Raw genomic sequence first — 24,727 nt, 5'->3', positions numbered from 1 at the left:
CTAGGAAGAGTAATAAATCTATGCTGCAACCTCAAAGCACAAAAAAAAAATATTTTTTGGGATTTTTTTTTAAGGGGTCCACTTTTTGGACAACAGACCTAAAGTCTATGCAAGTTAATGGCCTATGTCACATCTTCTGGTATAGTAGGGGGTAGAGTGTGTGAAGGGGGGGGGGGGGGCTGCTGCTGGGAATAGTAAGTTTCTATATCACCACAAATGCTTTATTCCAAATAATACAGGTCAGTACTGCTCTATAATGTCCTACATGATTCCGCTGAGGCATCTGATTGAGACAGGAGAGACACAGATACATACAGAAGCTACTGGAGCTAATATTATGTTTCTATTTCACCCCGTGTGCTTTATTGTCATTAGGACTTCTCTATTATGTTTGATCCAACTGATGCTTCCAAGTGAAAAAGGAAAGACACAGGCACATAATCATATTATAGTCTTAACTATATCATGCTGAAATATGATAAAGTTTCTATCTCACCCCAAGTGCTTCAATCACATACACAGAGGTCAGAACTTCTCTATAATTTCCTTTATAAGTTAGAGAAAAGAGCTACAGATAGAAATAGAGCCTGCTGGGGATAATAGCAAGTTTTTCTCTCACCCCAAGTACTTCATTAATATGCATAAGGGACAGAACGTCTCTATAATTTCCTATCCGAGTTAGAGAGAAGAGGCACAAGCACAGCTAGAGGCTGCTGGGGATAATAGTAAGTTTCTATCTCACCCCAAGTGCTTTATTACCATCTGTACAGGTCAGTATTTCGCTGTATTGTCCTATATGTTCCTGCTACTGATTATGTGTGAGAGAAGGCGTTATGGATCAGATTCTCCTCTACTTACAGAGGGGGAACTGCTAAACAAAGCAGAATACAAGTTATAATGTGCAGAATTACAGTATCAGATTTCACGGACCTTAATGGGAAATATTGGTAGGTGAGATTGAAGTGTAGATCATGCACCTTAGACATGACATGATATGTGGTTGTTACAGTGGCATACACTATAACAGTGATGGCGAACCTTTTAGACACTGAGTGCCCAAACTACAACCAAAACCTACTTTTATGTTGCAAAGTGCCAAGATGACAATTTAAGCAGTAACTTATTGATACCAACTGTATCATAAGTCTTAATCCTATTTGCGTTCTGAGGACACCAATACAATAGAAAGACAATTTGGATTGTAGTTTCCTTCCAGGGTCCCCTGAAGAGGAAGAATCAGGGGACCCAGAGCAGGAGCTCCAACCATAATCCATCCCTGTCGATACCTTCTCGCTTCTTGTGTAGCCCTGGCAGCCTAGGAGTTGTCGCTTTAAAATAGTTTTGGACTGCAGGAGGAAACCTTGAGTCATGTCTAGCAAATTTTGTGCTAGGGTGAAGGCCTGGGTGCGCACAGAAAGGGCTCAGAGTGCCACCTCTGGCACCCGTGCCATAGGTTTGCCACCACTGCACTATAACATAGAGGAAACTGGACATTTCCACTATTGGGAACACTGGATTCAGAAACATGAGTTCTAATGATAAGGATTGCGTTTTCCAGTTACATCCCTTTAAGATTCTGTCTAGAATATGCAGCTCTAGAAAGCAGAAGAGGCCATATATTACAAGTGCTCAGATCTCCGGTTACTATCATCTGCTAAGCAGGGAAGCTATTCATAGAAGCGCAGCGCTATTCTCTGCCTGGGCTGATTAATGACACCGCCACATAGTGCACATACTGTATATACACATCAGCGTATGATCACATGACCACATACACGGCCATCAATAAACCAGTAGCCAGACGTCTCCTCATAGTAATAATTACGAATTATATTTACATTCATGTTACATATAAATCATTTATTACAGCGATTTGGCATCCGCCACGGTCGGTCCCGGTTTTAGCAGCCGGTTTCCCAGTGTATTGGATCTAGTGCCTGTGATATTAATAGATGAAATGAGACAAGGGAATCCGTCCGTGTTTTAATGGAGGCCGCGCTTGAGGGATTTGCTGGCACTTGGCTGTGATTGCAGATTTTCGACTTGCAAAGCATTAAGAAGGATAAAGACTTGGAAAGGAAAAATACAGGAGGGTAGAACAGATTGCTGCATGAATCCTGGCAGAATTATAGAAAATAACATTTTTGGTGTCAATTCTACATTTGCCAGGATTCATAGAGTTCATGCCAAGGCACCCCCCCCCCCTGACCCCCCCCCCCCCCCCACAGACACACACACACACACAATTATTATAGACTATGTAGCTAAAAGAAGAACTCTACATTGTGAAGCCGGAGAGGTTACTCTTTATATGGAGCTACTACAGTAAATAATATTACTACCTAGAGATGAAGTAAAATAAACTGGGAGCCCCCTACCTAAAAGAATATGACTACTATAATACTGCCCCCTATGTACAAGAATATAACTACTATAATACTGCCCCCTATGTACAAGGACATAACTACTATAATACTGCCCCCTATGTACAAGGACATAACTACTATAATACTGCCCCCTATGTACAAGGACATAACTACTATAATACTGCCCCCTATGTACAAGAATATAACTACTATAATACTGCTCCCTATGTACAAGTATATAACTACTATAATACTGCCCCCTATGTACAAGAATATAACTACTATAATACTGCCCCCTATGTACAAGAATATAACTACTATAATACTGCCTCCTATGTACAAGAATATAACTACTATAATACTGCCCCCTATGTACAGGAATATAACTACTATAATACTGCCCCCTATGTACAAGAATATAACTACTATAATACTGCCCCCTATGTACAGGAATATAACTACTATAATACTGCCCCTTATGTACAAGAATATAACTACTATAATACTGCCCCCTATGTACAAGAATATAACTACTATAATACTGTCCCCTATGTACAAGAATATAACTACTATAATACTGCCCCCTATGTACAAGAATATAACTACTATAATACTGCCCCCTATGTACAAGAATATAACTACTATAATACTGCCCCTATGTACAAGAATATAACTACTATAATACTGCCCCCTATGTACAGGAATATAACTACTATAATACTGCCCCCTATGTACAAAAATATAACTACTATAATACTGCCCCCTATGTACAAGAATATAACTACTATAATACTGCCCCCTATGTACAGGAATATAACTACTATAATACTGCCCCCTATGTACAAAAATATAACTACTATAATACTGCCCCCTATGTACAGGAATATAACTACTATAATACTGCCCCCTATGTACAAAAATATAACTACTATAATACTGCCCCCTATGTACAGGAATATAACTACTATAATACTGCCCCCTATGTACAAAAATATAACTACTATAATACTGCCCCCTATGTACAGGAATATAACTACTATAATACTGCCCCCTATGTACAAGAATATCACTACTATATTACTGCTCCCTATGTACAAGAATATAACTACTATAATTCTGCCCCCTATGTACAAGGATATAACTACTATAATACTGCCCCCTATGTACAAGAATATAACTACTATACCACTGCCCCCTATGTACAAGAATATAACTACTATAATACTGCCCCCTGTGTACAAGAATATAACTACTATAATACTGCCCCCTATGTACAAGAATATAACTCCTATAATACTTCCCCCTATGTACAGGAATATAACTACTATAATACTGCCCCCTATGTACAAGAATATAACTACTATACCACTGCCCCCTATGTACAAGAATATAACTACTATAATACTGCCCCCTGTGTACAAGAATATAACTACTATAATACTGCCCCCTATGTACAAGAATATAACTGTAATACTGCCCCCTATTTACAAGAATTTAAGTATTTTTAATAAGAGAACACCTTATAGTACTAAAAATAAAGTGCTATTTTCACAGATATTCCCTGCCATGTGTGAGATAACCCTAAGGGGATCTATGTGGTTTATAGAAGATATAATTGCTCCACTATCCTTCAAATGGATTTCTACAATGAAACAATGCTACAATTCAATGTGTCTCCTCTATGGAATAAATATAACAATGTAAAGTTTTGAATTTGGAAAAGGTGGGATGTTGTTATCCCAGATTCTTTTATTCACCAATTTAATGGGGTGAAAGAATGCAGAGATCCACGCAGAAAATACATTGTAATTTATCTTCTGAACTAGTCATGGACATTGCTGAGGATAACTGCAAAAATTCCCAAAATGAAGGGTCTAAAGAGCTCTTTAATGACATCAGGAGTAGTTTTGGGTGGTCAGTAGACTTTCTATGCATAATGGCATACTCGGCAATCTCTGTAAGCTCCATAGAGATGGACAGGGCAGCCGACCATGCGCCACCGGGTGCTCCGCTCATCTCGGGGAGCGATGAGGTGTCCGACGGGGATACATTGGACCCCCAGTCTGCGTTATCTGTGGGGATCTCATCACTGAGACTTAACTTGTTTCATGTAAAAAATTCCTTTAAGATTAAAGATAGGGGAATGAGGATGTCCTCCAACAGCTCTACATGGAGTAAGGGTATCGATAGAATATCTAACAAGTCATAAACCCCCAAACCTAATGCCAAATGATCAAAATCCTTCTCAGTAATCTGGAGGCCAAAATTATTCATCTTGTGATTTATCTTCTGACCTGTCATATGGACATCGGTAGAAATCCTTCTGCCAAGACCACAAAATCTGCAAAAGGCTCAAAAGGAGAGGCACTGAGTGGTCAGTCAACGGAGGCACTGAGTGGTCAGTCAACGGAGGCACTGAGTGGTCAGTCAACGGAGGCACTGAGTGGTCAGTCAACGGAGGCACTGAGTGGTCAGTCAACGGAGGCACTGAGTGGTCAGTCAACGGAGGCACTGAGTGGTCAGTCAACGGAGGCACTGAGTGGTCAGTCAACGGAGGCACTGAGTGGTCAGTCAACAGAGGCACTGAGTGGTCAGTCAACAGAGGCACTGAGTGGTCAGTCAACAGAGGCACTGAGTGGTCAGTCAACAGAGGCACTGAGTGGTCAGTCAACAGAGGCACTGAGTGGTCAGTCAACAGAGGCACTGAGTGGTCAGTCAACAGAGGCACTGAGTGGTCAGTCAACAGAGGCACTGAGTGGTCAGTCAACAGAGGCACTGAGTGGTCAGTCAACAGAGGCACTGAGTGGTCAGTCAACAGAGGCACTGAGTGGTCAACAGAGGCACTGAGTGGTCAACAGAGGCACTGAGTGGTCAACAGAGGCACTGAGTGGTCAACAGAGGCACTGAGTGGTCAACAGAGGCACTGAGTGGTCAACAGAGGCACTGAGTGGTCAACAGAGGCACTGAATGGTCAACAGAGGCACTGAGTGGTCAACAGAGGCACTGAGTGGTCAACAGAGGCACTGAGTGGTCAACAGAGGCACTGAGTGGTCAACAGAGGCACTGAGTGGTCAACAGAGCAGGAACTCAGAGTAAATATCTCAAAGACAGGGACATCTTCCAACATGTCTAAATGAACATATGTTGTGATGATGCATCCAGGTGGTCGTAAAAGGTCGTAAAAACCACCAACACAATGCCAAAGGATCAAAATCCTTCTCAGTAGACTGGTATCTAACTAGTTAATCCACAAAACAGCTCTGGACAAGCCCACTAAGCCTGACTATTAACAATGGCATCCTGTACCAAGCCTGCGGAATCTGCACCCCCATCATCCCACGTAGAACTACTGTGTTACAAGTCAGATCCTAATCCACGCCATCAGAGTGATGGGGGCTACCAGTTGTGCTTTTTCGTTAGAGTTTCGATTATTTATTACCCAAATCCTTATTCATACGCAGATATCCTCTTTTACAAATCTGAAATTGAGAACCTTTTTGGCCTCCGTTGATCTATAAGAAAGGAGGATGTGCAGATCTGACCAGGATCATCTGGATTATGGATTTTGCCAAGAAGAAATGAAACCACAACTTTTTCTAAAACTCAAAAACACTCATTGGGGCTCATTTACTAAGGGTCCGAACGCCGCACTTTTGTCGGGTTTGCTGAATATTTCTCTTTTGCCCTGAATTGCCACAGGGTTTCGGCGCACGCGATCGGATTGTTGCGCATCGCGCTGGCTTGCATGCGACAGAAATTTAACACGGACAGTAAAAATATACTAGGCTAATATTGACCAGGATTTATTAGAACTAGGGATGAGCGGACCTGAAGATGCTGTTCGGGTTCGCTGTTGAGGTGCGCTCCGCACGACCTGGACATGTTGCGTCAATCCGGCATATTAACACCCCTAGCAACCAGCCAAGGCTATGATTGGCCAGAGGTGTCCCTAAAACATCACTGCTCACCTGTAAACCAACACCTCTCATATTGAAAAAATGGTTTCCCAGATCTAGCTGAGACAATGAGATTGAGCCGTAATACCAAATGTCACCTGTGAACACGTGTGGCGCTGTACACATCAATGGACATAACGTAATTTCTTCTGCAACCACCAAAGAGAATAATGAATAATGGGGGTCTTCATGAGAAATTCTTTCACTGGGGGCCCAGGTGCTTTGCACTATGCCTCAGTTTGGTAAGATCTGGAGAACCTTTTGTAATGTATACTGCATGAGAACACAATTTTAAGCCATCTATGTACAGGAAGGATAGAGAGGGAAGCACTTTGTTGCACTCATATCCGACCCTAAAATGGACACTTTCTAGAGTGCATCCCCTTTAATTTAACCCTCACCTTTAATTTAAAGGGATGTTAGATTTCCTAAAACAAAATATGTTAAATATAGTTAAATATGTAACAGCCCTTGAAGGCAAATTAATTTTATGAAACTGATTATTTATACGGCTGTAAAAGCTATGAAAATCCTGTGGAGGCAGGAATGACCCTTATCTGTAAGATACACACCCTATTTGTATCGGACCACCCGTTACTGGAGCGATCTTATCAATCTACTGTACGATATTGGATCCATCCATCAATAGTAACGATTCTACCACTTCCATATCCTCCTCTGTATCTCGGGATACAAAATATCCCGTCATTATCTCTATTCAGAACGGAATCCAATTAACTATAAGACAATTATCGACCTTCTAAGCGTCAGAAACGGGAAACCGGATACTTTACGGAATCTGAACCTTAATCAGGACCCGATCGGGACTTAAGCCTAATCATCTCTATTGCTATACAATATCCAACCCCCATCCTTCACAGTGAGGGGATTATAAATGACGGTATAATCCATACATTCCATATACTTTCCCTTATTACCGCAGTATCAGGACCGGATCGCTAGATCATCCATCACAAAGATAACGGCAAAGGAGGAAGATTAAAACCTAATCATCTCTATTGCTATACAACATTCCCTCACAATGGAGGGATTATAAATTACGGTATAATCCCTACATTATGTGCATTGATATCCCCTTACCTACACACAATCCGAGTTCAGGACCTTCATCAGGACCTGGTCATAGGATAGGTCCTTGTCATCATCCATCACTCAAAGAAAGCAGATTAATCCTATTCATCTCTTTTTCCAATAAACTATTCAATCCCCTCCCCTCACAGTATCGGTATTATAAATTACGGTATAATCCCTACACTCTATGCATTATTATTTCATAGAAAATTCATGATTTGTAGCGACTCTATAGCAGTGCCATACTCACATATGTTAATACCGCCACTCACTGCTCATATTAAACAAACATAAAAAGGCCAGATAAGTTAACACAATAAAAGCGCCATATAATATCTAAATAATACCGCTATACAATTAATATTCCATACATTAAGTGCATAGAGGTTACAAAGCTCATGTGGGGGTCCTTAGCGGTGCCCCTTTTATTATTGGTGACTGAATACAACCCCTCCAAACACAGAGATTCAAAGGATGAAGCTCAACCAGAAGAGAAAATATACGGTAATACATCACCACAATACATAGTATAGCAGGTATTACAGGTTATAAATCCATCTCCCGGCAGATAAAACGTCTTCATTGATAAAATCCAGCAAAGTGCCCAGACGTGACCTGGATTTGTGGCTTAACGCTCAGAAACTCTGCAGATCTGGAAGTAGAGACATCTGGATTTAGCTACTGGATGGAAGCAATGGTGGCCAGATGTTCTGCTCGAGGGGAAATAAGAATATTTTATCAAAATTCTATGTATTTCTACTTAAGTCTGATGGTCTGGAAGGTGCTACCTGCGTGGCCAGGATCAGAAAACAATAGCTGCTATATTCTGAAAACAGCACCGCCCCCTATTCACAGGAAGAGTCTGGAATTACAGCTCCATAAAAGGTGAATATAGGGGTTGTAATACCACACACAACCTGCGGACAAGGGTAGCACTGTATTAGCGGAGGGAGGGGATAGAAAGCAGCCATGTTTTTGTAATCATGGAAAATTCCTTTAAGTCAACAAATTTTGTCGATGGCTTCACTTACTAAGACTTAATTGCAATTATCTGATACCTCTCAGCACCTCCCAAGAAACCACATATTACTTGAAGACAGGACTGGACAAATCAGATCTGGGGTGCCATTAAAGGGAAGCTGTCACCAGGAGACCCATTTTTAGCACTCCCCCAGTCCCCACAGAGCATAGTACATACACTGCCAAAGTGTTTTTGTATTAAACATTGGTTTTACAGAAAAAAATATATGTTATATTGTACCTTTCATTAGCATCTGCTGTGTGACTAGGCAGTTGCCTTTTGGGAGGGGCTGGAATGGAGCAGTTCCCCCCACCCTTGGGAAACAGCTCCTCCGTGTGTCCTTTTCAAATATATGAAAACACCCATCACTTGGCTTAGTGCCGCCCCCTGCTCCTCTACAGCCAATCCCAAGTGAAGGGAGTTATTCATATATTTGAAAAGGTCACATGTTTCCCAAGGGTGGGGGGGAACTGCTCCTTTCCAGTCCCTCCCAATTGGCAACTGCCTAGTCACACAGCACATGCTAATGAAAGGTACAATATAACATATCTTTTTTTCTGTAAAACCTATTTTTTATACAAAAACACTTTGGCAGTGTATGTACTATGCTCTGTGTGGACTGGGGGAGTGCTAAAAATAGGTCTCCTGGTGACAGGTTCCCTTTAATGTGTCTATCTTAGTTTTATTCTATCGACCTTGAAGGGGTATCCCCACTGAATGCTATTGTTTGTGAAATTGATCTTCTGTATCAATTCCTTATAATTTCTAGAACTCTGCTCGCTGTCATTCTATAGAAAGCTTCAATGTTTACTTCCAGTAGACAGAACCATGGTCACACAGGTGCACGGCTCGTTAGTATCATAGAGTAATCAGAGTCCTGTGATATAACGAGCCGTGCACCTGTGTGACCATGGTCAGATTTCTGTCCACTGGAAATAAACATAGAAGCTTTCCTATAGAAGAACAGCAAGCAGAGATATGGAACACAGTGAGGAATTGATACAGTAAGTATATTGGAAATTTGTATAACTTTTCATTATTCAAACAATATCAATTACTTGCTGAAATGGGAATATCCCATTAAGGACACTCTCTAAGCCAAAGTGAATACGAAGAGTATTTCTGGCTCTGGAGGACCTAGCGCATCCACACATTACACACACAACCCATTGATTGCTTGTAATTTTTTACTTCCCCAGATGGTGGTGCTGTAGAGAAACTGAACCCTTGCAGGTGGTCTCCTCCACGGCGATCACTGATCAGGTATGATGGAAGTATCTTCCATCCTCAGTATGAGGAAGCGTCTAGAACTAGAGCAGACATTTCATGCATGGCTGCAGCAGTCGTCCTTCCTTGTCAGGTCGAGGTTCTCTCTTTTTTTTGAGGGTCTATATTTAGCAGCGCTGCCTACTTTGTCTTTCTCAGAAATATCACTGTACAGGGGTAAACATGGAGCGGGTTCAGAGAGCAGAACAGGACACTGTTTACATTACAGAGGAATTACAGGGTTGTAAAATTCCTTACTGGAAATGACACATAACCCGACTGTCATTACTGGGGAAGGATAGAGACGATACATATAGAGAGAGGAAGAAAGATTAGGTATGAGATAGGGATGGATAGATAGATAGATTAAAAAAAATCAAAAACATTAGAAATCCAGCAGCACCAAAGCAATAGCAAAACAACTTTGTGGGTGCAAACCCCAAAACTGGTCTTAAAACACAAGGCAATTGTACTTCAGAAAAAACGAGACTACACTTCAAATTGAATGTGAGAAAAAAGGATGGGTGCTTTATTTCCCCAAGTACAACAGATAGATAGATATGAGATAGATATGAGATAGATAGATATGAGATAGATATGAGATAGATAGATAGAGAGATAGATATGAGATAGATAGATAGAGAGATAGATATGAGATAGATAGATATGAGATAGATATGAGATAGATATGAGATAGATATGAGATAGATATGAGATAGATATGAGATAGATATGAGATAGATATGAGATAGATATGAGATAGATATGAGATAGATAGATAGATAGATAGATAGAGAGATAGATATGAGATAGATATGAGATAGATATGAGATAGATAGATAGATATGAGATAGATAGATAGATAGATAGATATGAGATAGATAGATAGATAGATAGATAGATAGATATGAGATAGATAGATATGAGATAGATATGAGATAGATATGAGATAGATATGAGATAGATAGATAGATATGAGATAGATAGATATGAGATAGATAGATAGATATGAGATAGATAGATAGATATGAGATAGATAGATAGATATGAGATAGATAGATATGAGATAGATAGATAGATATGAGATAGATATGAGATAGATATATATGAGATAGATAGATAGATAATAGATAATAGAGGTAGCATATAGAAAACAGATAGGAGAGGAGATAGATATATGAGAGGTGATGGATAGATAGATAGATAAATAAATATGAGATTGACAGATAATAGAGGTGATATTAGATATGAAAAATAGATATATAGAAAGTAACAAACACCCCTATATTAGGGTCTATGGTGTCTGGGGTGCGCACCCTTAGGATTCCTGTTGCACCTGGGACTTGTCTTTTCCATAGTCATATAAGATGATGTGACAGAGGACACATTACATGGTCTGGCCCCTTGTCCCTGGCACTCCCCGGGTATGAATGGGGCGCTGTGTCTGGTGCCCGGGCAGTGCAGGGAGCAGGGCGCTGACAGTACAGCTCTGAATGAGACGTTTCAATCTCGGGGCGATGTGTCAGGGGGGACGTTCTGTGGGATAAATGACCCCATTGATAAATAAGCAGCATGGACCGGTTATCACACTCCATCATGTACAGAGGCCTCAGTGTGCGCTGCTCCATCATATACAACTTCCATTCTATCTTATGGAAAAATAGTGTGTTATTAGCTGGAGATGGAGTGCGGCGGCTGTAAGGCCCTTTGTCATCGGTCAGAACATGGTCCCACTTATTAGGAGGGTGCGACCCCTGACCCCTGAGTATTATCTCATAGAACATGGAGCGTTATCACAGGATGATATCATCCATCGCTTTCTCTATACAGGGGGTGCCCGGGTTACATACAACATAGGTTCTGTAGGTTTGTTCTTAAGTTGAAATTGTATGTAAGTCGGAACTGTATATTTTATCATTTATAATCTTAATTGGAGACACCTGTGATAACTGTTATAGCTGATTACTGTAGCCTAAGGATAAAGTACAGGAAATTACCAACATGCAGAGGGCCGTTTGTAACTAGGGGTCGTCTGTAAGTCGAGTGTTCTTAAGTAGGGGACCGCCTGTATACTCGGCCTGTGTCAGTCCTCAGTGCAGTCCCGGCATTTTATTCTAAATCTTCTGAAATCATGTATATGTAATGCACAGATAGATAGCAATGGATACAATTTATGGATCTTGACAATAATGTATCAGGAATCTCAGTCCATAAAGAAGTAAATGAAAGGTTCCACCACTTTATGGCCGTCGTTCCTCTGGCAACCGCATTGTTAAGTCAGACATTACTGATATATTGACCTGCGGGGCTCATGGTTCCCTGGAGATAACTTAGAGAAAATCCTATTATTGGCATCGGATTTAACCCTTATGAGTCCCCCTCACAGTATGGGGGACACATTTTTAATATATGGTTTAACTTCCCCTGTGGGGTCCATGTAGGAGAGCAGAACCCCCCCCACAGCTGATCGCTGGTTCCACCCTTAGGATACATTGCAATTAAGTTCTTCTCTAGCGCCACCTAGATGCAGCTTTTTAGGAAACAGAACTCATTTGCATATATTTTTAAAGTGACGCTTTGTGCGACTGCTTACATCTATTTCCTATCTACCCAAGCAACACCAGTAACGCATGGAGGTGACCAGACCTTATGCAAAGACAAATCCTTAAAGGGGAATGTGCATCACAGGTGACCATGCAGCACCGCAGCCAGTGTTATGTATTGTCACTGGAGAGATGTGTAATCAGACCTTTGTGGATGTTGTTAGTAGCAGCAGGACTGTGATATATGGATTTATATTCCAGGATTGTGCACTGGGGGTGTGTCCTCACACTGCTGTGCTCTGTGCTCTCTGCAGCCAGTGTTATGTATTGTCACTGGAGATATGTGTAATCAGACCTTTGTGGATGTTGTTAGTAGCAGCAGGACTGTGATATATGGATTTATATTCCAGGATTGTGCACTGGGGGGTTGTCCTCACACTGCTGTGCTCTGTGCTCTCTGCAGCCAGTGTTATGTATTGTCCCTGGAGAGATGTGTAATCAGAGCTTTGTGTATGTAGCTAATAGCAGAAGGACTGTTAAATATGGATTTATATTCCAGGATTGTGCACTGGGGGGTTCTGTGCTCTGTGCTCTCTGCAGCCAGTGTCAAACATTGTCCTTGGAGATCCGTGTAACCATATCTCTATGTATGTTAGTATTAATAGCAGGATAGTGACTTAAGAATTTATATTCCAGGACTGTAGCTTATTCAAATACACTGCTGTTCTCTGTGCTCTCTGCAGACAGTGTTAGGTATCGTAGCTGGAGTGATATATAATATCTTTGTGTATGTTGTTAGTAGCAGCAGGACTGTGTAATATGGATTTATATTTCAGAATTATACTAGGTGCAGGATATGTGTCCTCACACTGCTGTGCACCTAGCTCTCTGTACTGAACTGCTTCACAGTCCCTTCCCTCTGTTCTGAATGACGGCTATGTTATTTGACCAGAATCCTGCAACAAAAAGGAGGTGCCGTAGAGCAGCTCAATGCACAGAGCTGAGAGCACAGCAGTGTGAGCACTTTACACACAAACCCTCATTTCACAGTCCTGCTGCTACTAACAACATACACAGTTCTGATTACACATCTCTCCAGATACATTTCCTAACACTGGCTGCAGAGAGCACAGAGAACAGCAGTGTGAGGACAGCCCCCCAGTACAATCCTGGAATATAAATCCATATTTCACAGTCCTGCTGCTACTAACAACATACACAAAGTCCTGGTTACACATCTCTCTGGGTAAAATAGCTAACACTGAATGTAAACTATATGAAAATGCTGACAAATTCTTAAGGAGGGTGCAGATTTAGCAAAAAACGGATCCAAAAATGGTTGCTGTCACATAGATGAATGGCACCCAGTATACAGCTGTGCAGGTCGGGCCTGTGTACTTACCCTTCTATAGACTGTAGTTGCCGCAGTCTGATCTCTGGACAAGCCCCGAGGAGATCATTAAGAAGGAACCTGAGGAGCTGCGGCGACACAAAGGAACGACACATCCACTGTACTCAGCCACACAATCACAATCACCAGTCGCGTCTACTACTCCATTAAAATCCCATCCGAAGGCGCTATCTCAGGAGGACAGAGATACACGGAGCCGCAGGGTTAATACACTCCACAAGGTCAAGAATCAAGGATGAAGATTTACCAACTACTCTGCGACCATTAGGGATGTGAGGAATGAGGCTTAAAGGGATTGTCCGGGCTACAAATATTGAGAACGCATCTTTAGAATAGATCCTTAAAGGGGTTGTCCACTTTACCTCATGTTTTTGAACTGTGTGTGTAAGTGTGGGGGCAGGATATTAGGTAATTTACTAATATACATCTAGTAATAGTTATGCTCCACTTTATGGATATGTAAAGTGAAGTCTCCTGTTCTTTTACCTCATCGGCCAGAGATTCCTGACCATAAAATGGCCACAGATTGAGGGTCATGTGAGCTTATCTGTCCATGAGCAATCGCCCTGCCAGGACCGTATTCAGACATTCCGGTCCATAAAATGGCTGCAGATAGAGGGTCATGTGATCTGTATCTGTCTATGAACAATCGCCCTGCCAGGACCTTGATCTTCTATTCATAAATATTATCATAAGGTCCTGGCAGGGAGATTGTCATGGACAGATAAGATCACATGACCCTCTATCGGTGGCCATTTTAAGAACAGAAATGTGTGACTGATGAGGTAAAAGACAGGAGGCTTCACTTTACATAACAAGAAAGCGGAGCAGAACTATTAACAGATGTATATTGGCAAATTACCTAATATCCTGCCCCCCCTCACTAACACACATTCATGAGGTGAAGTGGCCAATCCCTTTAATATCAGATATCCCATGTATATGAATGGTAGTCAAGCTGCAGTGACTCAGTTCGACCACTACAATGGGAGCGGCGCTGCTGAGAACATGTGACCTGTGGGGGTGCTGGTCCTCAGACGCTAATATTGAGGTGATAGCCTTAGAATATGTGCTAAATATTTGTATCCAGTAAAACCCCTTTAACAATATTTCAATCCTGAGCCGGCTCAGGTAGCCGCAAAAACACCCAACACCCAAAACGAAGGCTCTGCCAACTTGTAGTACAGAAAGTTCAACCCTGAAATGACTCTCCAAACAATCCTGCGCAACATAAACCTGTCAGGCGCAGTGTAAACAGACGTCTACCCTCCAGAGACGAGGAACAGATCACACACAGGGCGAGGCGAGGGCTTACACCACCGGATCTGTTGTACCCTAAATGTCCACCGGGCACTGATAAGTTAACCCATTAACAGCAAGATATTAATTTGCAATCAATAACACATAAAAAGAATCCCCTGATCCATCAACAGCAGCTTGTTGATGGTTTCCCAAAGGCAAAAAAAATGTAAAAAAATTCCTAATAACGTATAGAACTTTCTTGTATCAAATTTCTGATCACAAACTAATAGGATTTTTTTGCGTGTCACCAGGAGCCTCTATTCACACTAAACCTTCAGGTGGACATGGTCTCATCCCAAGGAGAGTGAGCAGCACACCTTCAGTGCTGCCACAGATACTAATCCCAGGATCTTCCAGTGCCTCAGGCCTACTGTCTGACACCTAGGGCAAGTCTGGAGACTCAAGCCCAGAACTGCAGCTTCTACAACTTGGACTCAGTTCAGAACCAGCACAGCCTGCATCTACTATCAGGCTGGTGCACCTTTCCTGCGGGCCGTTGTCTGCTGTTCAATAAAGAACTGTAAGTTGATGTGCAGAACATTGCCTCCGTCTGATCCCTGGATACGGCTGTTACCACCACGGGCTTCCCCATCCATTACCCAGGGACTCATCCTACAGACACTTAGGGGTTGCCCCAGGGAGAACCAGTACATCAGCCTCTCCCTCCATATTTCTTGCACACACCAACTGCTGGAGACCTGCCAGACTGTAGGATAGCCCTCCGGTCCCCATACCAAGCACCGTGACATCAGCGTGCCTAGGCCGCAACCGCCAGCCACTCCGGTATTCTGGGCCCCGGTTGCCTCCAGGCCCCAAGAAAAGGCAAGAAAAACAAAAACTTCGATATCAAGTTTGTAACCCATCTTATTGACCACGGTTTTATACAAACACTTCATCAGCAGCTTGTTGATGGTTTCCAAAATCAATTAATTTTCCAAAAAAAATGTAAAACTGTAGATTTACTGATGGTTTAGAGGCCTTTACCGGTTTCAATACTGATCATGAACTGAGACAGACAGCGGAAATTTTGCTGTCACCAGGAGCCCCCTATTTACACAGCCTATTGGTTTGTTCTCGATCTTGTTGATGGTTTCCAAAAGAAATGAATTAAATAAAAAATACTTTAAAATTTACTGATAGTTTATAGATCTTTGCCCCAATTATTTCATAACTATTCACTCCCTGAAGCACAAACCTTTACTCGCCCCTGGGTGACCCTATTTTCACTTTATCTTCATTTTGCTATTCGGCAGCTTGTTGATGGTTTCCAAGAGCAATAAATTAATGAAAATAATTTACTACAAGTTTATAGACCTTTCTCCCATCTCTTCCATGGCTGAAGAGATACCTGAATCTATAGATCACTGGGTGACCCCATCTACACAAACCCTAATATTATACTTCAGAAGCCTGATGACGGTTTCCACGAGCAATTAGTTTTAAAAAAAAGTTTATATTTTATTGATCAATCTCCATCCAATTTTATTATTAATCAGAAAATGGTTACACATGGAGCGAACTCGATAGAAAATACCCAACATTTGTTCATCAGCAGCTTGCTGATGGTTTCCAAAAGCAATAAAAATTAAAAAAAAAAAAAAAAAAAAATCAATCAATAAAAACTGAAAAATAAAGTCTGGATAAGATGGCAGTGACAGGAGCGGCACTGATGTGATGCCGCCATTGCCTCGTCATACCTGTATGTGGGATGCCAGATGTTATGTAAAGCAGTGCCCTGCACTATTCCAAGGCTGCAGTGTTTTTAACCTGATATGAACCGCCCGGGGGGTGCGAGCGCCAGTCTCTGCCATCTCCGCAGTCCTGGCAGGACATCAGGGCCTCTGTTTATCCAGTCCTGAGTATTATTTACCATACTAATAAATGATACGACGACTTAGGAAATATTCATCCACCGCAGCAGATAAGGAGCTGCAGACTGTGCACAGATGAGAAAGACTAAGGACTTAGGGGGGTCCTGCCATCTCATCCAATGGTTTCTTTCTCCCCAAACGTCTTCCTCCTCTGTGCACCGGATGAGACATCTGCTAGGTCTCTGTATACATTGATGCATATGCCAAATGAACCCATAGGCTTCCATTATAGAATAAAGTGATTAATATCATTACTGTTCTATATAATCTATTTCCTTAGGTGTCCAGTGGGCGGTCCTACTACGTGATCAACACCTTCCTCTCTACACTATGGAATCAGGGATGAAATGCAGTCCAACTACCGGGACTAACACAACTCACAAGAATGAGGGTCCAATTGCCCCAAATGGACAGAGCTTGGAAGTGAAGAATGCGCCCTGGTATTCGAAACTGTATATTTTATAATTGTAGTTCCAGACAATTTTTTTTTTTTATTTGCCCCCAGTGACAATTGGAGTTTAAAATTTTTTTGCTGTAATCAGACCAAAGATAATCAATAAAGCTTCATTACAGACACCTTACAGCGGATCACTGCAGTCTGGGACTATAGTAACATCCAGAGAGCTTCACCAGAGGTCACAGGGGGCAGAGGGGTCCGTCTTTAACTAGGGGTCGTCTGTAAGTCGGGTGTCCTTAAGTAGGGGACCGCCTGTAGTCCGTAAACATTGGATTTGCCATTGTTGTAATAGGGGCCCTGTCACCTATAATTATCATTGAGCGAAAACAACCCTTTTAAAAGGAACCTGTACCAGATTTTAAACCATTAAAATTCCACCCCCTTCAGGTAGGGTATGAAATGTCCTTTCTAGAATTCCCCCTTTTATGTGAAACCTCCAAGAAATCTCCTGTGAAAATGAGCAGAAAAGAGACATATTTTTCTTTAGATGAGTCAGGTTTAGAGGCTGCAGTGGGAAGGTCACTTCCGATGCCCCTATCTTTAGTTCTATAGCATTTAGGAACATGCTTTTGGTGTCATATTAAAGATACAGATTTCATCTTTCAGGATATTCCTGTGAGCTAAAGAACCAGAGATACAGGCAGTTAAAGGTATAAGAAGAAAGTATGGTTTCAGATAAAATTCTAAGTCTTGCCTATATCTCCAGTCCTGTAACTCACAGAAATAGAAACCAGTGATCTGAAAGGTGAGATTCTTATCTTTAATATGACACCAGCCGCATGTTTCTATGTGCTATATAACAGAAGATAGGAGTGTCTTATGAGAATTCCCTTGCAGCCTCTAAACTTGACTCATCTCAGGCAAATATGACTCTTCTCTGCTCATTGTCACATGACTTTAGAGTTTTTTCTTGTATCGGTACACAGGTGAAATTTCGCATAAAGGAGGGATTTCTAGAATTATAATCTTTTGAGTAAACAAAAGCAGCAGAATTTACATATGAAACCTACAATATCGTTTTCAAAATTTTATAAGAGTACGACTCGAGGACTAGTAGGGGGATTGCCCCATGGGATTGTACTATATAAAAAAGTAACTTGTCCTAGTTAATCCCCGTATATGGCAGACAACCTGCTACATGACATTGTAATATATAGGACACGATTTAGTTCTGGCTTCTTCCGGGCGCAGGTTCTATAAAAGCCTCACGTTATTTTATATTCACACACTGAGCCAAGAATCCAGAATCTTTTTTTTTCTCCCTCTAGACATCCCGGAGAAGATTACATTCATCAGCCTGCAAAGAACGCTGCCCTCAGCACTTCCTCCCTACGCTGCCTACAAGAATCCGCCGTTTCACGTCTTTGTGTGTGGGGAGAACAGATGGGCGCCATGAATTTCCATTTACCACCAAAAAAAAAAAATTCTAAAATGTTCTAAATCTTTTTATAGTGTAAACAGATAATTAAAATAGTATATTTACAAAACAAGTTTAGACAAAATATAACAATGACATTCATCAAGTTTTATAAAAATTGGGGCTTCCCCCCCCCCCCCATCTACCATCAAAATCCATCATGACACTTACTCATAGATCCAGGCACTGTGACTGTGGTAATCTTCTTGTATTTGTTATCCATGGCCTCCTTCCCTCTAAAATCTGCTTTTAAAATTGTGCTAATGAGCCGGAAGGGCTCTTGGGTCGTTACCAGAGCCCCACCATGCTGTAGCTTCAGAGGTTGTTACACTATCTCCCCCCTGCTTCCTCAGCACTTCCCTCTCCCTCTTTGTGTTGTAACCTTACACAGTGGGGGGTGAAGTGCTCCTGCACTGTGTAACAGTCTTTGAAGCTACAACACAAAGGGGCTCTGGGAACGGATCCCCAGACCCCTTCTGGCTCCTTAGCATAATTTTAATGGTTGATTTTAGAAAGGAGATGACTATGGATAACAAATATAAGCAGATCACCACAGTCTCAGAGCCTGGATTTGTGAGTAAAGTGTCCCTGGTTTGATTTTTATGGTAGATTTCATTTAAACTATTTTTCAGATAAAAAAACATGGAATTTATTCGACTAAGTTGATTGGATTTACATATCCCAAATATCACACCGTTATCAATATCCACCATATGATCCATGAATGGAACAATGGGCGTCAGAAGAGAGGTCTGTGGTGAAGAGACATTTGCCAATTTGTGACGCACCCCTATAGAAAAATATGGTAAAAATGTGAACGTGATCCAGGAGAGTTCAAGGTCCAGTTACCATCTTAAAACTGGCAATATATACAACACAGGTAAGTCACATGGTTCTCTCAGAACCAATGAGCTACTTGTTACTGGGCAGACAACTTCATCTTCCCTCAGCAACCAGGTCACATGGGGGACAAGGTTTATCCAATCATCTTATCCGATCCTGATCATAGTCCATTATTTTACCTCAGGTGGATCCTTTTCTAGGAAAAGGTTTTGGCGGGAAAATGCTCACATCTCTTATGGTGAGGTAGAAGTAATTAACACTCTGTTTAATGTATACATAAAACTTCATAAAAGACCTTAAAGTAGGCAAAATTTATACAAATGTGACCCAAAGTAGGCGTTCTAAAAAGCTTGTAGTCAAATTTAAGATACCAAGAACAAAACAATGAGGAGATGGAAAAGATTTTGTAGGCCTCGACTGTCACAGAACAGTTCTGTGAGGAGGAAAACACGAAAGCGGGTGTGGTTTATACTAAATTGCGCTCAGTAAGGGGGAGGTCCAAGACAGAAGTGGGTGGAGCTAATAATATACCACCATGCTGGTAGATATCACAAATTATTAAAAGGGTTCTTCAGAGGTTGAAAAACATGGCTGTTTTCTTCCAGAAACAGCACCACACACGACCATGGGTAGTGTGCGGTAGTGCAACTAAGCTCCATTAATTTCTATACAGCTGAGCTGCAATACCTGCACAAACCGTGGTCAGGTGTGGCACCATTTTTGGAAGAAAGCGGCCATGTTTTTCAACCTTTCAGTCTTCTTACCCAATCATTACCTTAAGGCAACGCAGCAAAATACAGAACACTACAAACCTGCCAAGAGCCAAAGTGTGGCCCATATATCAGAGGAATCCGATAGAATCTGTCAGAACCAGAGACTGTAACCTACTCATGTAATGACACAAAACTAAAACATTTGTTATTCACCAAGCTTCGTTAAACACTTAATTATCTGAGGGGCTCTAAATGTCTCCCATGTAATCTATTATCCTGCCCTGGATATACTCTACAGATATACGATTCATGCTGTTCCTGTGCTGGCAGACGGTCGCCCCCATATTCGCGGCGTGTTTATCTGTGAGGAGAGGACGGAGACATGGAGAGGAAGTATCTAGGGGTGATTTTATAGGAACAGGACGTGCAAGAAAGTCCCCTTAAATCCGGCAATAACGAGACAAGAGATGAGCCAATTATAACATTTTTGGGATATGGAATGGCGGTGTGTATGGAAACGGAACCGTACAGTATTTTAATGTCCCTATTAGACCAAGCAATAAGGACAAACATGGACTTGTGGTTTCAAGATCAGAAAGACTTGGAAGGGGAGCGGAGTGTGACTGAAATAAGTCTGTTACAACCATGTAAAATGTAAAGGGGGTGTTTGGTCCCATGGCCATTTTCGATGCTGATGAAACTATCCTCAGGACTGGTCACCATGGGGCACATTTACTAAGGGTCCGTCGGACATATTTCCGATTTGCCCTGAATTGCAAGGGGGTTTTTGGCGCACACGATCCGAGTTTGGCGCATCGGTGCCGGCAAATCGTGGGCCGTGGCCATCGGACAATCTGACTGATTCGGACAAACCGCGGAATTTAAAATTCAAATTGTGTCGCAAGATCAGCACTCACATGCACCGGGAAGAAGATGGTGAACTCCGGCGGACCTGAGCGGGGAAGCGTCACATTCAAGAAATCGGGCGCACGCTGTAAGTGAATCGTGGCAGCTGCGAATCCTCATCGGACATTCCGGATCGGTGGACGCAACGGACGGGTAAGTAAATGTGCCCCCATGTGTCCATGGAAGAACAAAAAGTATAGAGGCTTTGCAGAAGAATCTGGCTCCTGCCTGAGGCATCATGGGATTGACAGTCACAATATCACAATAAAATATTTGATTTATTATTAATTTATTAATAAATAATAAACTAATTTATTTGGTTATTTTTTTTATCTCTATGTTACTAATGAAAGTTTACCATCTTATTAAGACCAATACGTACTGTTATTGGACGCGCTCCTTAAAGCGATTTTGGGATCAAACTGGGACACAGTATCCACACTTATCAATATCTATAAACAAACATGCCTGTCTACTGATCACCATGTCTCCGCACTACTGACAACCCGCCGCTTGTTATTCTAGCCCAGGATCCCATCACAAAGAGACACTGTGCAAAGTCTCACATTCCCACAAGCGCCATCTCACACCTGTCGCTATCACGTTGCAACTTCCAAGATACCAAACCCGTTCCTTTATCAGAGGAACAAAAAACAGACAAAACAGAAAGCTACAGTATTTTAAAAGGGACGTGCCAAGAAATAATTTCACCCCTGGAACAAACCGCAACCACAAAGATCTTTCTTTACGACTGATAAAAAAAACCTATTGTCTTTGTATGATCACCGGTTTGGAGGCACACGGTTATAATCAAGGCCGCCCCAAGATGGTGTTTACCATGTGACTGAGTAAGCGACGGGTAACCCTCGGATAAGACAAAAAGACTGGTTTTAGAGAAACACATCCTATGGACTTGTTATCTGGCGCCAACCTGAGCAGGCGGCGACCTTTGAATTTTAAGTACATAAACCACGGAAAGTAGAGGAGGACGCTGGGATAATGTGCAGCTATTGAACGAGGATTAGTGGAGGAGTTAGCAAGAAAAAACTGGCAACGTGTTATCAGCCGAGATATAAAGATGAAGATTGGAAAGGTAAAACTGAAAAATACACCTAAAAAATTCTTCTGTCGGGAAGGAATCTCTTTGTTCTCTACTTGGAGCTCAAAACGGATTTTTATAGGGTGACTGGTCAATAAAATGTCCAAGTGGGGAAAAATAATAAAAAACAATAGCAAAAACACCATCTGGCAAAAATCCCTGACCAGCAGATAAAACTTTAAAAGAGGATTCCGGCCCAAAAATATGAATGACCAATCCCGGAAAGGTTACAATCATCTGATGGACAGTAAGATCGGAAATGGGCAGTCCCTAGTGTGGCGACCGTTCTAGTTCGATGTAGGAGTTGCTCTTATGAAGGTGAATGGGAGCACCACCACTGTACACGGAATTGATGGAGGTGGGTGTCGCGACCCTACAGATTGTCCATCAATGACCTATTCTGTGGATAGTAAATGAAAACCCCTTTAAGAGGCTCTCCCCAAGTGTCACCACTTTAAATAGATTGTAATGAGTGTTCATCAATACTAGAGATCCATGACCTAGCGCACAAAGCAAGGTCCACAATAACACAAGGGTGATGAGTTTAGGGTGGAGGACCTGACCCTGACCTCATCCCCGCCCAACAGTAAAGGCGTGAATAGGAACATCCATTGTAATGGAGATCTTCTCCCTCCCTCCGAGATCTTCTCCCTGACCGTACATATGCTCTTCTGGCTAAAGTGGGAACATAAATATTGTAAAACATCTTCCAGGAGGGCCACCTCCATATTGACACCCACAATTTATGTCCAGCAGGCAGATGTATGAGTGACGTTCAGATACTTTTTGGCTTTATGGAGTATTTTATGTTGTTAAAATTGGCCATTTAATGATATCAGAAGATGCAAAATTGGAGAAAGAGTAAACACAATTTCAATTTTTACACTGTGTGAGGCTTAATGTTTTCCTGTCATCTTTATACAAAAAAAAGATTTTAAAAAAATCTAAATTTTTATGTGCCTTTTATATTTATTTTGTGGTTTTTGTGGCTTCCTGTTTACCAGCTTTTGTGTGAACTTTAAACATTGTCATTTGTGGGATGGGCAGCCCAGACGCGTGTAATCTTCTGCCAATGAAGCCTTAAAAGTCTAAATTTAGCTGCTGTTCTGATTTCTTTTGGGACAAAATATTCAGAACTTGAAATTTTTTTCTCTTTATATGGTATTATAGAATATTGAGAGCTTACATTAAGGAAAAGAAACCCTATGGAAAACTTTACAATAGGGTCCACATCTGGTACTAGTAGACATCACTATGCCCCTTACCCCCTTTTTTTGGAGAAACTGGTCCTTACTTGCCCCAATTGTCTTTTCATTGATGATTTTCTTCTGTAGTGGATCCCCAACCAATAGTTTTTAATCCGGTACACCATGGATGGATGGGCCCAAGTGGCAAACAAAGAGGTCAAGTAGACCCATATTGGTTCTTGTGTCTTCCACCCCTTAACAGAAGGACTTGTCCCAACATTCACCACCCATCGTTCTCACCATTTTTATTTCCTACAATAATAACAAAGCAGTTCTGGGTAGGGAAGTCTCTAGTGGCCCCCACTGCTGATAAATGGGCCTGGTCAATCAGGTTTGACCTTCGTTTTCATCACAACGTTGTCTTTCATCTCATTCTACCGAGATACGGTAAAACAAACTGAATTTTTCCTGCAAAATTCCCCAAAAACTAAAGAGTGTTTCCTCACTTTTGAGATGTATTTTTGGATGACTTGCTGTTGGAAAGTAACACCAAATATTGGCTGCCTCTTAAGCTGACCCTACGCATAAAATTAACAGTGGACGACCCTGCCGACTTCATCAGGACTTTATGTCTAATGTCCATTGTGTCCTCCTGTCTCCCTCTCATCAAAGAAGATGTTCGGAAAAAACGGTTGGACACATAGGTTTAATATGCCCAATCGTTTCCTAGAAGAGAAACTGCTCGATGTCGAAGCCTGGCCTTCGACCCTCTGACTATTTTATAAACATGCATAGTGATAAACATGGACAAACCCTTTGAGAAGCAAGAAATACCAAAAACCGTATTACAACTACCTGCACAACAGTCACTGAACAATCCTTTAAACCATAGTCGCGGTGCGGGGGAGGACTACGCCAACAGGCTAAATGTTTATATCTGTGTCCATACAATGAGATCAACAGCTGACGGCCATAGTTTATCTATAGGTGAAGGTGTTGAGATGAAGTGATCTGTATGATGTAAACACCGGAGCCATTACACACTCTTTTCCCGAGCACTGTGCCCATTTCGGGGTAGCCTGAATAATCGACTTGCCATCCAGGTATAAACAGCCCTCACGATGTATGGAGGACACGCGTCGTGCGGGCTACTGGAGCTTCCATATAGGGCTTTATGTTCAGCGAGGATTTATTCAAGTGTCAGCAGGGGGGCTGCATTCACTTTAAACAGGATCACATATACCGCCGAGAGGTTTTGGATTACAGACCCCCGTAAA

The 24,727-nt window shown here is 41.7% G+C and overlaps 1 protein-coding gene and 1 long non-coding RNA gene across 5 annotated transcripts in view; one reads left to right on the top strand and one right to left on the bottom strand.

Moving 5' to 3' along the window:
- The window catches only part of LOC140132435 (uncharacterized), a 41,197-nt gene extending 22,507 nt beyond the window's left edge, over positions 1-18,690 (top strand). The window contains exons 2-3 of the long non-coding RNA XR_011855654.1: positions 17,109-17,268; positions 18,554-18,690. This is a non-coding gene — a long non-coding RNA (uncharacterized lncRNA). The remainder of the gene's footprint in view (positions 1-17,108; positions 17,269-18,553) is intronic.
- MTSS1 (MTSS I-BAR domain containing 1) overlaps positions 1-24,727 on the bottom strand; it is a 112,346-nt gene that overhangs the window by 43,991 nt on the left and 43,628 nt on the right. The gene's annotated exons all lie outside the window — the stretch shown is intronic.

The sequence above is a fragment of the Engystomops pustulosus genome, chromosome 5, assembly GCF_040894005.1.
Source record: "Engystomops pustulosus chromosome 5, aEngPut4.maternal, whole genome shotgun sequence".
NCBI classification, from domain to species: domain Eukaryota; kingdom Metazoa; phylum Chordata; class Amphibia; order Anura; family Leptodactylidae; genus Engystomops; species Engystomops pustulosus.
The sequence above is the reverse complement of the archived record's forward strand: the minus strand, read 5'-3'. Positions and strand labels throughout refer to the sequence as shown.